Genomic DNA, 13383 nt, shown 5'->3' with positions numbered 1-13383 from the left:
AAAAAGAAGAATTTCAGTCTTGGAGATCAGAATCCCAGACCCCATGTTTACCTGTATTATGATTAAACGCGGTCTAGTGAAAGGCTTTTTTGTACTGTACCCTGTTTCTGTAGGTCTTCTTAATTTCAATTATATTTGATTTAGCTGTAAAAGTAAAAAAAAAAAAAAACAGATGTTTTTGTTTAGATCTGCCCTGGTCTGCTCTAGGAGTCCCAGAATTCTAAGTATTGTTCCACCAGATATTCCATTTTTTTTTGTCACACAAAGACACAATAAGACTGTAAACATATATACTTGAAAAGCAGCTGGAAATCTACAGCTGCTCTCTTTTCTAATGTACATCAATTTAGAGACAGAACACTAACAAATGAATTTGCCTTGCAGGGGTGGAAAAAAGCCAAAACGCCACCACCATTATATACTGTGTGGAGAAGAAAAGTTCTTATTATTTGAGTAAGAATAGACAAGGATGGGGAGGCACAATATGACTAAGAGACTACAGACATGATCCTTTGGAGTCCGGCTGCAAACAGGAGATCTAATGTGGAGCTCCTGAGGCTCCTAAGACCATGAAACTCCTCCAAAGCCACACAGGTAGCCATTGTACAATGACCATCTCCTCTTACATTCACCACTCCTACCCACAACTGCTAAGATCCTTTCCATTTTTTCTAAGCTTTTTCTAAGATTTCCCAGTCACTGCACTGCTGAGAATGAACGCGGGGGAAATGAATGCTTATGAGCCCTGCTTCTCTTTCTCCTCATTGTAAATTCCTGTAGATCACCCATCCGACATAACTGATCCTTCCCAAAAAAGCACTGAATGATTTCAGGGGTAGTGATGCCCTGCTCTCACCAATGCTTTTATTTTAAGCCTCAAAGATAGACAAATTTATATTTAAAGACTGCTTCCTGGAGAATTTATAACATCCAAATCTCCCATATTGAGAACAGTGAAAGGAATGAAGAAATACAGCTATTCAAATTGTTCAACATAATTAAAATACTCCTAACTAGCTACTCCTAGAGAAGAAAAATACTACCATTTCACATAAGAAATATCAGTTCCTCCTTAGACAGATTTTAAATAAGGCTTAAGTGGGATATCAGTGACTGACTGAAATATGCTCATGTTTCCTTAGCTCCTCCAGAGAGGTTTTCCTCTGATTCTAAATAGGAATAATCTAATGACTTTCGCTCAACTGTGTTTTTGAACCTAAAGAAAGTAGGCTCTCTTCCCTGACATCTTCCTTTGACCTGATATTGAGACATTCAACTGCCTGTAAATTCTTTCATTAGCCACTATATATAAGATTTTCAGAGGTACTGTGTACCAGAACTCTGGCTTCAGAGGGAGAGGAGGATGCTAGAAGATTGTATCTATGTATAGTCCAACTTTTTCATCAACAATATATTACACCGAAAGGCACCAAGTGCATGAGTATCAAGTGTCCTGCACACATGAGAATCGTCAGGCCCATTTCACAAAAGTGGACGTGCTGAAGTGCAGCCATGCCCAGCTGCCTGAGCAAGTAAATTTCTTTGCTCTAAACAGCTGGACTGAGAGAGCAGGGCTTATGCCAAAAGCCAAGGGGCAAAGCTGTGCAGTGAGTGTATGGCTACCAGGGTGCACTGGAGTTCAAAGCAGGGAGAGGGATTAGTTCCACGCTGTCCATGTGAGTAACAGAAATTACAGTGTGACATAATAAGGAGATAAACACAATGATACAACTATTTCCTAGGCACAGCACAAAAGTTTCTGGAGTGAAAATTCTTTGAAATCCCATGTAAGTCCCTATGAAGTCCCTTTCACAAGGAAATGCTTTAGATATTTCAGTGAATAAACTGTTAATGTCAAATGTTAGCCTGTCTCTGATAGAAATTTTGCTGAAATCTCACTTTCTGTAATGCTAAAATTACATGGACCCTCTTCATTTCAATAAATGGGTCAAATTTCTGCCTCCTTGAACTTCTCATTGCAGTAGTAATCACATAGAAACATCAAAGACATCAAGACTATGCTGGGTATATAATAGTAGATTTCTAGGAAAGCACAGACTGAAGGCTCTTGACGAAAATGCTATTCTATCTAGCCCAAGTAATGTGGAGAATAATCCACCCGTGTCCTGGTTTCAGCTGGGATAGAGTTAATTTTCTTCCTAGTAGCTGGTATAGTGTTGTGGTTTTGGATTTAGGATGTGATAACACACTGCTGTTTTCAGTTGTTGCTAAGCAGTGTTTATACTAAGCGGAGAAGTCTGGAGGGGCACAAGAAGTTGGGAGGGGACACAGCCAGGACAGCTGGCCCAAACTGGCCACAGGGATATTCCATACCATATGATGTCATGCTCAGTACATAAACTGGGGGCAGAGCTGGCCAGGGACTGTTGCATGGGGACTGGCTGGGCACCAATCAGCGACTGGTGAGCAATTGCATGCTGCATCACTTGTCCTGTATTTTCTAATTCTTTTATCATTATCATCATTACTATCATTTTCTTGCTTTTTTGTCCCATTAAACTGTCTTTATCTCAACCCACAAGCTTTCTCCCTTTTACTCTTCCCATTTTCTCCCGCATCCCGCTGAGGGCAGGAGTGAGCAAGCAGTTGTGCGGTGCTTAGTGCTGGCTGGGGTTAAACCATGATGACTTGGCTAACGGGTAAGTCAGCCTACACACGGTTCCAGACTGCCGCAAGCAGACTGCTTCTAGTACTTCCATTGCTTTGTTCAAAGCCTATCTATGCTCACCCGCCTGCCGTGGTGTGGGTGTCGAACAGAAGCTCACCTATAGCAATTATTCTTTGTTTGCTGTTCGCTTTTTAAAACTTATTTTCCCTTTTTAAAGACATTATCCCTTCAATCACATCCTTCAAATCACATCTAAACATTAACAATAAAGGTGATAAATCTGAATGAACAGGAAACACATCTATTACTTTGTAATTTAAAAAATGTTAATTTGCACAATGAGAATAACTGTTCCCAATTGGAGAGCACCAGGTCCTGCCCTGTTATCTGGTACACTCCTATGGAGCATACCTGAAAGTACCTTCTCGGTAGATGTAAAGGCTCTGAGTCACCAGAGCTGCTCCCGCTCAGACTAGCTGGTAATCTGGCCCAGAATTCTATTTCAGCATCACCTACAACTTCAGTCTAATATAGGTTAATACTTATGAGTAAATGGTACCTCAGAGTTATGAGAGGTATCACACTACCAATGTGCATTCACAGCATGGATTCCAGGATACTCCAATCCAGTTGCTTACTGCTGCTGATCCCATTTAGCATGTTAATTCCAACTCCTACTAAAACGGCAGGAAGACAAGACCCTAACTTGTCACAATTCATTTCTATATCACTAAGACCATTTCACCTCACTGAAATGTTCATTCAGAGAAGTTTTTATTACTCTTTGGTTAATGTGGCAGTTAATGTCCTTGAGCTCTACTTCCTGTGTCCATTTAAAAATGTTGAAAAAAATGGGTTGCCCTTATTTAGGGCAATCTCCGAGTTGATCATTTGAAAAATCTTCATTTGCAGTTGCTCAGGTGGATAGTGAAACCATTTCCTGAATGACGCTGCTTGCTTTTCAGATTCCTCTTGATATTAGAAAGGCTATGTTAATTCTGGATCAGTGTTCTTTAATAAAACAGCACAGCAGTAAACACCAAAAATAAGAGTTTCATGCTTAAGGTACTACACATTAGAAAAACGTAATGTTCTATCAGTGTTTCTTGCTGTTTTATAGTTACCTGATAAATGTTGGACTTTCAATGCCTTCTGTGTCCTAAGCATTCATCACATTTACACATTTTACAGTTCTCTAGTATTTTTGCAATACATTTTCCTGAATCAGCTGATGACATTTAATGGAATGTTTAAGACACAATATAAAACCATAAATGCTTTTGCTTATTCTGGGGGAAAAAACTGTGCACGTAGATTGGTTTTCAAATTAAGAACTATGTTGGTGTACCCAGCATTTTTGCTTCTGCTATACATATTAAAATATAACTAAATGCCTCTTATGCAATACTGCAGCATAAGTACAAATAACAAGCGTTTGTACTTTACAAGCAAGCTATATGATTAAGGAGCTATTAATGAAGTGAAACAAAACCTCAGTGCTAGAATGTAATAGTCCATGAAATTCTTATGGGGAGAAAGGGAATCTGCAGTGAATAAATATTAACCTAAATGCTATAGAAAACATAGAGCAAACAAAAAAAATGCATTTTTAAAGCCAAAATTTTGGTAAAAACTGCTGACTACTTAAGGAAAGTCTATTTGCATACCGCAGGGCTCCATCTGCTGTGGAAAATATAGGCTGCAAGAATGATTTAATATTTAATAGAAGTAGTGGCCGTTGTTAATTATAATTTGCACATTTACAAATCAGCACTGATAGCAATACAAATTATGAAATATAAGGGTGTTATGCTGGATACTGGGGAAAATAAGATGACAGACAAAGTTAATGGAGTATCCCTAACAACAGCTCTGTCAGAACACATCAGAGAACTAATCCAGTTACAAAGAGCCTGCAATGGAAAATCTATTTAAAATATTAAAATGCTGTTTGGTAAAAGCTTTTTCATAGTGCATTTTACTTAAACAGTTGCTTATTGCTCATGGGTCATTAGCTGTACACCCAGATGCATTCTGCAATCCGCCGTTTGAAAGAACAGTAGAAATTAAATAAGAAATATATTTCTGCAGCATTTTTCCTGAAATCTGGAATCAGCTTACTGCAGATTAGAGACAGGAAAATAATATCAGCTATTTCCAAGATAGGTGCTGTTGCTGTTACAATAACTAGGTATTTCCTTTCCTAAAAAACAAAGTAACGTGCTATGGAGAACTTGACTCTTTTGAAAAACGTTCCAGCCCTGGAAGGCACTCCAAGCGGATTAAGAGACCAATATGCAAAGAGAGTCATTCCAATACCATAGGCCTGCTTCTAGTTTAAGACTTTACTTTGATTTCAACATCGAAGCTATAAATGGACTCTTATTTAGTAAAAGCACAGAAATTACCATTGATTGTTTTCATTAATCTTCTGTTTCACCTCACTTTTCTCATCATCATGTAATATGGATTACAGATAGAAACCATTAATGCACAAATGCTTTAATAGCAACTTTGCTCACTGAGTCATTCATGCTGCTACTAATTTCTGTGTTTTAACATCAGGTAGGTGGTCTGTAATATAAACCATGAGGCAACCCTAACCCCATTTAATTCAACAGATAGCTTAGCATTTACTTCACCTACTAGATACAAGGCAAAAGTAGATACAAGACAAAAGCTCACAATATTCTCAGTATAGAGTTCATTGTAATACACTAAGCCAACTGCGCTCCTCTGGTACAGACAAATCATATTCAGTCTGTGCAAACAGACACAATAGCTGTCTCCTTAAAGTCCAACAGCTTAAGAATTACATATTAGTCTGAAACTCTGTCCATGGGTCACCCTAGACTTATCTAGCAGTGATTAGCTTACGTGTTCTGCTGGAAAATGTCAAGAGTACCACATTTTGGTTGCAGCTTCTTTTGTCCATGTGTATTGGATTTTCTTTTTATTTTTGTTCACAGAAGGAAGGATGTAGAACTAGGCAAGATGTGTCTTGCTAGATACACTGATGGAAATGGACTGGGGAACCACGACAACAGTTACGGGGCACAATACTCCAGTTATGACACAACCATGAGCCTACAACAATTTTTCTGTTACTTCTGTTGCTAGTGAATATGTTTTCTGATCAGAAAAGCTGCATTAAGTCTTCTACCTTGTTACTAACCATACTAGCTGGATACGTTAACATAGGAAGTTAACATTTGTTTTACTGGAGTGTGATTTAAGATGCACTTAAATGCATTAACTTCAGTCACATAGTGTCAGTACCCCTACAAAAATATTATTCTTGAGCATCAGATGAAAAACTGTATTTCAATGTTAAAAACAGTACCTTCGGTGCAGAATCAGTATCTGCCCATTTTCACCTCATCCTTTCCTTAGTTGTGGGTTTCTACAAGGAAATCATTCTCACACATCCATGCCTGCAACAAAGAGGAAAAATAGATTTTGCTATTTTTGACTGCATATTTATTGTGGCAATTATAATACTATCAAAATTAACACCCAATAATTGCATAATGTACTCACGTTGGGATTTTTCCTTGTGCTTTTGGGGTTCTGCAAGGATCACCAGCTCTTTTACAGACAAATGATCCAGAACTTTAGGCAGCCCATTCTACAGCAAGCTGCCAAGACCTCATTTGACCACTGATGTCCTAGTCTATAGCAGTTGAGGGCAATCTCTACTTTTTGCTAGGCAATAATTCTAGCTCACAAAGAAAAGATGTTGCAAAACACAACACTGATTGCTGCAAGTTTCTCTCTTTTGCGAAACACAAAAATCTCTAATTAGCAGAAGAACTGAGAAATGAAAAATAAAAATAAAATGGTTCAAGCATAGAATGCAATTCTGGTTTATGAAAACCAGGCTAAAATAATGTCACTTTCAGATATTTTTACGTTCCTTTTGTGTTATGCCAGCACTGCAAAGTGGACATAAAGACCATCTTAATACATGGCTGAAAACGTCCTTGCCATCAGAGGCTGCTCAGACCACTACAAAGCCTAGATCGCCTGATCTCAGTGCATGAGTACTATGCAGAACAGGCCAAAGACAAAACACAGCAAGAACATGAAATATCTCTTCGGCATGGTTAGTGGAGCAGTTCTTCAGCAGCTGTTACTCAATTTGGCACTGTTATCTCTATTTATACTGAAGACTGTTTTTTTACTTCAGCAATCTCTAGGGTCAAGGCATCAGAAAAGTGCAGAAAAATCACCCATTGTTTTTCTATTGTGTCAAGGGTTGATCTAGTAAGTATATGAAATCCCATCCTAAATCACACAGAAATAAACCATTAGTGGTTTACTAAACCATCATTATTTCATATATACTGAGGAACAAAGCAGTGTACAATATTCTGTGGCGGGTGGAGAAATAAGAAAATTAAACTTCCTACAGGTAACAAGTACTAGCACAGTCTCTCTCTGTTGACCCTGGCCTGCCAAGCCCCTGTCATTTTAACATACACATATTCATTTATTATGCCTTTGGTGAGATCGAACAGCCATGCAAGTTGCAACTTTCAGAGACCAAATAACATATAACTCCCATTTACTTCTCAGAAGTCTCTTTTGTAGTAATCATTTTCATTCTGGGTCAAATATACACTTTGCAAAACACATCTAACAAATTTATGGGTGTTCCTCCGAAGTCAGCAAAGCATTTTCACACAATAGTCCCTAATGAGTATAAAGAACCTGCTCTATTTACCAGGCATTGTAATTTCTTGCTCAGAAAACATGAAAATAGAAACAAATGTAGTGAATTTCCTTCCCTACTTGGTCTCTTGATAGCAGCACAAAAGGCATAAATGATTGCATGAGTGGTGAAGATGTTTCCTTTTGCATAATTATACTGTACTTGCCCAGGATAATGAAAGGTTCTGTGATACAGACACCACTACTCCCTAGTCCTGTAGGTCAGACCTTCCTGAAAGGAATCTAACCCGCTAGTTCAGGCAAGTATATTTTGTTGTAAAGAGTAAACAAAGTAGCCAGAATGGCACTTTCTGAAGCTCAACAGTGTTCTGTGGGATGACAGGCACTCAGCTCCATGGAAAATCATAGCAATGTGGCATCCCACACAAACTAATTTATATAGTCCTTGCAAATAGTTACATTGGGGACCCCTGAAAATCCTGGAATGTCTCATAAGTGGGAAAGAGCAAGAAGTGGCCAGTGATAAGCTAATGCAGAAGCTGGGCTTGAACAATGGCAGAAACTAGACTTGAATATTGGATTTGACTATTTCCTGCAGGCCACAGAGCAGTTCGGATGAGCCTAACCAAGTTAGGACGAGGTTTAACCAATAGCTACTTCAGATTAGATATGAACAGTGTTCTAGAGGTAAAAACTTAATGACCCCCTCTCAGTGCCAAGCCATCTGGACCTGTGATATCTGTATTTCAATAGTTTCTTGGGTAGCAAATATTTTCTCTGGATTTCTTGCTTTGAAGCTTACCATATGTTTTTGCTCTTTGCAGATGAAATGTCAAGCTATGATACAATATACTTGAAGATGCTAAGGAAAATTAAAAGTTGCATTAATTATGTTCATAGGTTGTTTTAAACTTGCAGTATGTGCAGGAAAGACTGACTTGGTCTCTTAATTTCACTGTAGTTTACCAAGGAGTGAGACACAAGGGACAAAGGAGAGCCTTCCATTCAGGAAGTACGAAATTTAACCCAGACTTTTTAGGGTGTCCTATATTACATAAGATTACAAATTCAGACTGACATGTCACCCACTGCATGCTACATCCCAAATGTCCATGCTCTAAGAATATTTTACAACATTCTCATTTATTTAAACAAAGTTCTGAATAACAGGGAAGTGCTCAAAACAAAAGCAGTAAGCCATCATGTAAGAGCTCACTGATGCCACATAACTCATCAAATAATCAGCTTTGATTGTTTTTCAGGGAAGTGAGATGAAAGCCATTAACGTTTTTTACGGATGGTGGGTTGACCCTAGCTGGACCTCAGGTGCCCAGCAAAGCTGCTCTGTCCCTCCCCTCCTCAACCAGACAGGGGAAAGAAAATGTCACTAAACATTCATGGGTCAACATAAGGACAGGGAGAGATCACTCACAAATTAACACCACTGGCAAAACAGATTCAACTCAGGGAAACTAGTTTAACTTATTACTAATAAAATCAGAGTAGGATAAAGAGAAATTAAACCAAATCTTAACAACACTTCCCCCCCACCCCTCCCTTCTTCCCAGGCTTAACTTAACTCCTGAATTCTCTACCTCCTGCCTCAACCAGCACAGGGGGATGGGGGGGAATGGAGGCTGTGGTCAGGTCACCACACTTTGCCTCTGCTGCTCCTTCCTCTGCAGGGGGGAGGACCCCTCACACTCTTCCCCTGCTCCAGCATGGGGTCAGTCCCACGGGAGACAATCCTTCACAAACTGCTCCAGCGTGGGTCCCTTCCATGGGCTGCAGTCCTTTGGGAACAGACTGCTGCAGCGTGGGTCCCCCGTGGGGTCACAAGCCCTGCCAGCAGACCTGCTCCAGCCAGAGCTCCTCTCTCCATGGGTCCTGCCAGGACCCTGCTCCAGCACAGGCTGCCCGTGGGGTCACAGCCTCCTTTGGGCATCCCCTGCTCCGGCACAGGGTCCTCCCTGGGCTGCAGGTGGGATCTGCTCCACTGTGAACCTCCCTGGGCTGCAGGTGGGATCTGCTCCACTGTGAACCTCCCTGGGCTGCAGGTGGGATCTGCTCCACTGTGAACCTCCCTGGGCTGCAGGTGGGATCTGCTCCACTGTGAACCTCCCTGGGCTGCAGGCGGGATCTGCTCCACTGTGAACTTCCACGGGCTGAGGGGCACAGCCTGCCTCACCAGGGTCTTCACCATGGGCTGGGGGGGAACCTCTGCTGTAGTGCCTGGAGCACCTCCTGTCCCTCCTGCACTGGCTCTGGTGTCTGCAGAGCTGGTGCCTTCACATATTCTCACTCCTCTCTCTGGCTGGTGTGCAGTTTTTCTCCCTTTCTTAAATACTTTCTCACAGAGATGCTACCACCATTGCTGATGGGCTCGGCCTCGGCCAGCGGTGGGTCTGTCTCGGAGCCGGCTGGCACTGGCTCCATTGGACATGGGGGAAGCTTCTGGCAGCTTCTTAGAGAAGCCACCCCTGTAGCCTCCCCACTACCAAACCTTGCCACACAAACCCAATCCAATACAGTAACAGCAGTAGATAACAACAGTACTGAATAGCTGTTAATTGAAAGCAAATCTGTAACTGCAATGAACTCTGAACACCTACAAAGCTCTGGGTGTGAGTCAGCTGACAGAAATTGTATTATTAAAGCTTACCACCCAAAATATAATCCAAAATCCTAATTCCTCCAATTTCTAACTAAAATGAGCCAACCCTCATTCTCGGTATTTAAGTATGTACGTATGTTCCTCTTTTGCTCGCCCAGTTATTTACAGATTTGCTTACATTCTGTTAAAGTAAAAAAACCTGGATGTGTGCATAAAAGGGCTCAGATGAAATCTCAAACTACAGCAGACCTGCCCCTCCTGATCCATGTTCCCAAAGGCACTGGTACCCCAACTAGTAATCATTCCATCTGTCATTTGGCATGTCATCAGCAGTTTACCTAGGATGATGTAAAGTAATCACCCCAGAGGTTAGCATCCTACATCCTGGCTAGAGACCTAAGACAAACTCATGTAGTAACCACAGGTACTATCCACTGTTTAGTTTAGGAGCCTGAGAGAAATACAGAACCTATAGCTACAAACTCAGAGAATCACCTCTAAATCGATACCCTGTCTGATAAAGGCCAAGAAGCAACATTGCAACACTCATCTCATCTAATACATTGACTAATAATGATGTCTATTCTGGAATGGCGTCTTTTTTTCTGGTTGGGTTTTGTTGTTTGGTTTGGTTTTTTTTAACAGGGGAACTGCACTTGTTCCAAAGCATAAATGGAAATGAACTGTTCTAGTTCACCCAGAGAAAAAATCCTTAACTAATTTTGGACATTCAACCAAACACTTCAACAATTCTCTTTTTTTGGTGCTACGCTTTTAGCTAGCACCGTATCTAATTACAGAAACAGCAGGAACTAGTTTGATTCAAAATTATATTGTTTTATCATAGAACCATAGAAACACCGAATCATAGAAATGCAGAATCTTGGATTCATAGAATGGTTTGGGTTGGAAGTGACCTTAAATCATCTAGTTCCAAACTCCCTGCCATGGGCAGGGGCACCTTCCACTAGAACAGGTTGCTCAAAGCCCATCCAACCTTGCCCTGAACACTTACAGGGATGTGGCAACCACAGCTTCTCTGGGTAACTTGTTCCAGTGCCTCACCACCCTCACAGTAAAGAACTTCTTCCTACTATCTAATCTCTTCCCACTTAAAGCCATTCCCCCTTGTCCTGTCTCTACATGCCCCTGTAAAAAGTCCCTCTCCAGCTTTCCTGCAGGCCCCCGTTAGGTACTGGGAGGCAGCTGTAAGGTCTCCCCAGAGCCTTCTCTTCTCCAGGCTGAACAAGCCCAACTCTCTCAGCCTGTCTTCATAGCAGAGGTGCTCAGATCCCTGGAGAAGTTCTGTTCCAACCTGCAAAAAGTATATAAAGTTACCTGATAGATAATGTCTTAAACTAGGCACCGATGCATGTGGGTGAGGAAAATACAGCAAAAAGGAAGTTATCCAACTGGAAAAAAATTCAGAATATAGAGCATCATAAAAATGAAAGTATGGCTGCCGAAAGTGTGCCTTTTTATTATTGTCAGCAAGTTTCCTCTACGTGCTTATTGATACCTCCACCTCTCATACTTATACTACTGCCATATAACTCCAGCCATGACATTCATCCATGTTGTTTACTTGTGGCATCCTTCACTTCCTAATGGGTCCTTTCGCTTTATTTAGATCCAACATAAAAGCATCCTTTCAAGTTTGTTTTTAAAGAGGAAAACAATTTCCCCCAACTGAATCAATTAAACATCTAATAGAGGTGCCTAGACTAGTGTTTTAGGCTTTTTATCTAGGCAGGGAACGTTCAGAGGCACAAAAGAGCTCTGAATGATCTCCTTGAAGTTCCAGTAAATTGTCACTATGCCCATAAGTCAGTCACTTATACCACACACCTACAGCTAGACCCCTAAACATATTTTGAAAGGATGGGGTAAGATTTTCAACAGCACTGACCTAACTTTACTGCAATTTAAGTCATTGGAATTTTACCATTAACTTAAATGTGACCATTTAAGGCAATGCTAAGTGCTTCTGAAAATCCCATCTGTAATCTCCTTTTAAATTGATGGTTAGGAAAACTGGACCAAAAAAAAAGTAGCTGTCCAATCATTGCTTATTTTAAAATCTATACATCAGCAACGTGTGAACATGATATAGTCTGTGCACATATAAGAATAAATGCATACATACATATAAAATAACTGAATTTCTGTGTTGACAGATTATTTGCCAAGTTAAAGCCAAATGTGATTTGAAATTACCACGATATTACACTGAATAAAGAGGATTTATAATGGAAATACTAAAAGAACCTCTGTAATAGTGATCCTACTAGGCACTGCTATAACAACATATATTTCACTCTTTTCAGCTAGTGCTGTTTTTCTCCTTTCTCTGAATGTTTGAGAACAGTAAGTGAAATGTTAATTTTTTTAAGTCAGAACCATCTAGCTAAACCATCCAAATCGTTTTTGTATACAGAGATTTTATTTCTAATCTTTCTCTGCAAGCTGCTTTGTTAAATCCTAATGACAACTTTTATGCATAATGCATAAAATAAACTTTACCAATATTTAACACACTTTTATAAACATGTAAAACCCCTTTATAAGTGAGATGACACACTGCAGGGCATGCAGTTGCAGTACACTGGGAAACCACACTTCCTAGATGACTGAAGGCATCTGCTTCATGCCATTAATTTCTCAACATCAAACACATGTAGTTATCTTAGAACAGCGGTGCATCACATTATTATCTTTTTTTTATTAATAGACAAGTACATTTTATTGTATGTATAATATGTGTGCTGTTCAAATCTACTAGGAATGTTCATATTTCCTAAACAAATGGGGAGAGAGGAAGATAGCTTCTTCCTTTATCAAAACACTTTATATTAGCAAATAAATACCTATAAAAATATATGCTAACAAGGAATCACTCAAAAATGGATGCTATAAATCTTCCTTACACAAGAGGCAAAGAAATCAGAATAATAACAATGTATCACTAGCCTATGTCACTGAAATGATTTGTTTTACTCCTTTAATCTTTACCACATCTAAACTGACTATAATAAATGAATAATTACTCTGAATACAGTGGAGTTAATTGAAAATCTGCTTGAAGTATAAAACCAAGAAATCATAACAACAAATACAAGGTTTAGCCAGTGTTTAGGAACTTGTCTTTGTCAATAATTTTTAAGGTTCAGTGTAAATGATACTGTTTACCATCGTACATCATCTAACATTACTCCAGAAAGTCATGAATTATTTCAGACTTCCTATGAATATTAATAGTCTTTAGAGTCATGGTATTTCATCAGCATACACCCAAGTATTAAAGTCTTATGGGGTTTGACTTTTCAAAATGAAACCAATTTAATTCAAGTTTGTTTTATTCTCAAACCCTGATTTCTATGTCCAGAGAGGGTATATACTTTCAAGCATGTGAAATTGAGGTTTTCCTTGCATGTGAAAGGTATGTCACCTAACACAGCGACAGGCT

At 39.7% G+C, this 13383-nt stretch overlaps 1 long non-coding RNA gene across 6 annotated transcripts in view; it reads right to left on the bottom strand.

Annotated features, from left to right (window-relative positions):
* The window catches only part of LOC114017630 (uncharacterized), a 520469-nt gene that overhangs the window by 366675 nt on the left and 140411 nt on the right, over positions 1–13383 (bottom strand). For all 6 annotated transcript variants that reach the window (XR_008734646.1, XR_008734645.1, XR_008734647.1 and 3 more), the window contains one exon: positions 5973–6063. This is a non-coding gene — a long non-coding RNA (uncharacterized LOC114017630). The remainder of the gene's footprint in view (positions 1–5972; positions 6064–13383) is intronic.

This window comes from Falco cherrug, chromosome 12 (assembly GCF_023634085.1).
Source record: "Falco cherrug isolate bFalChe1 chromosome 12, bFalChe1.pri, whole genome shotgun sequence".
Classification (NCBI taxonomy): Eukaryota; Metazoa; Chordata; class Aves; order Falconiformes; family Falconidae; genus Falco; species Falco cherrug.
Note: the sequence above shows the minus strand (reverse complement) of the source record. Positions and strands in the feature narration are given on the sequence as shown.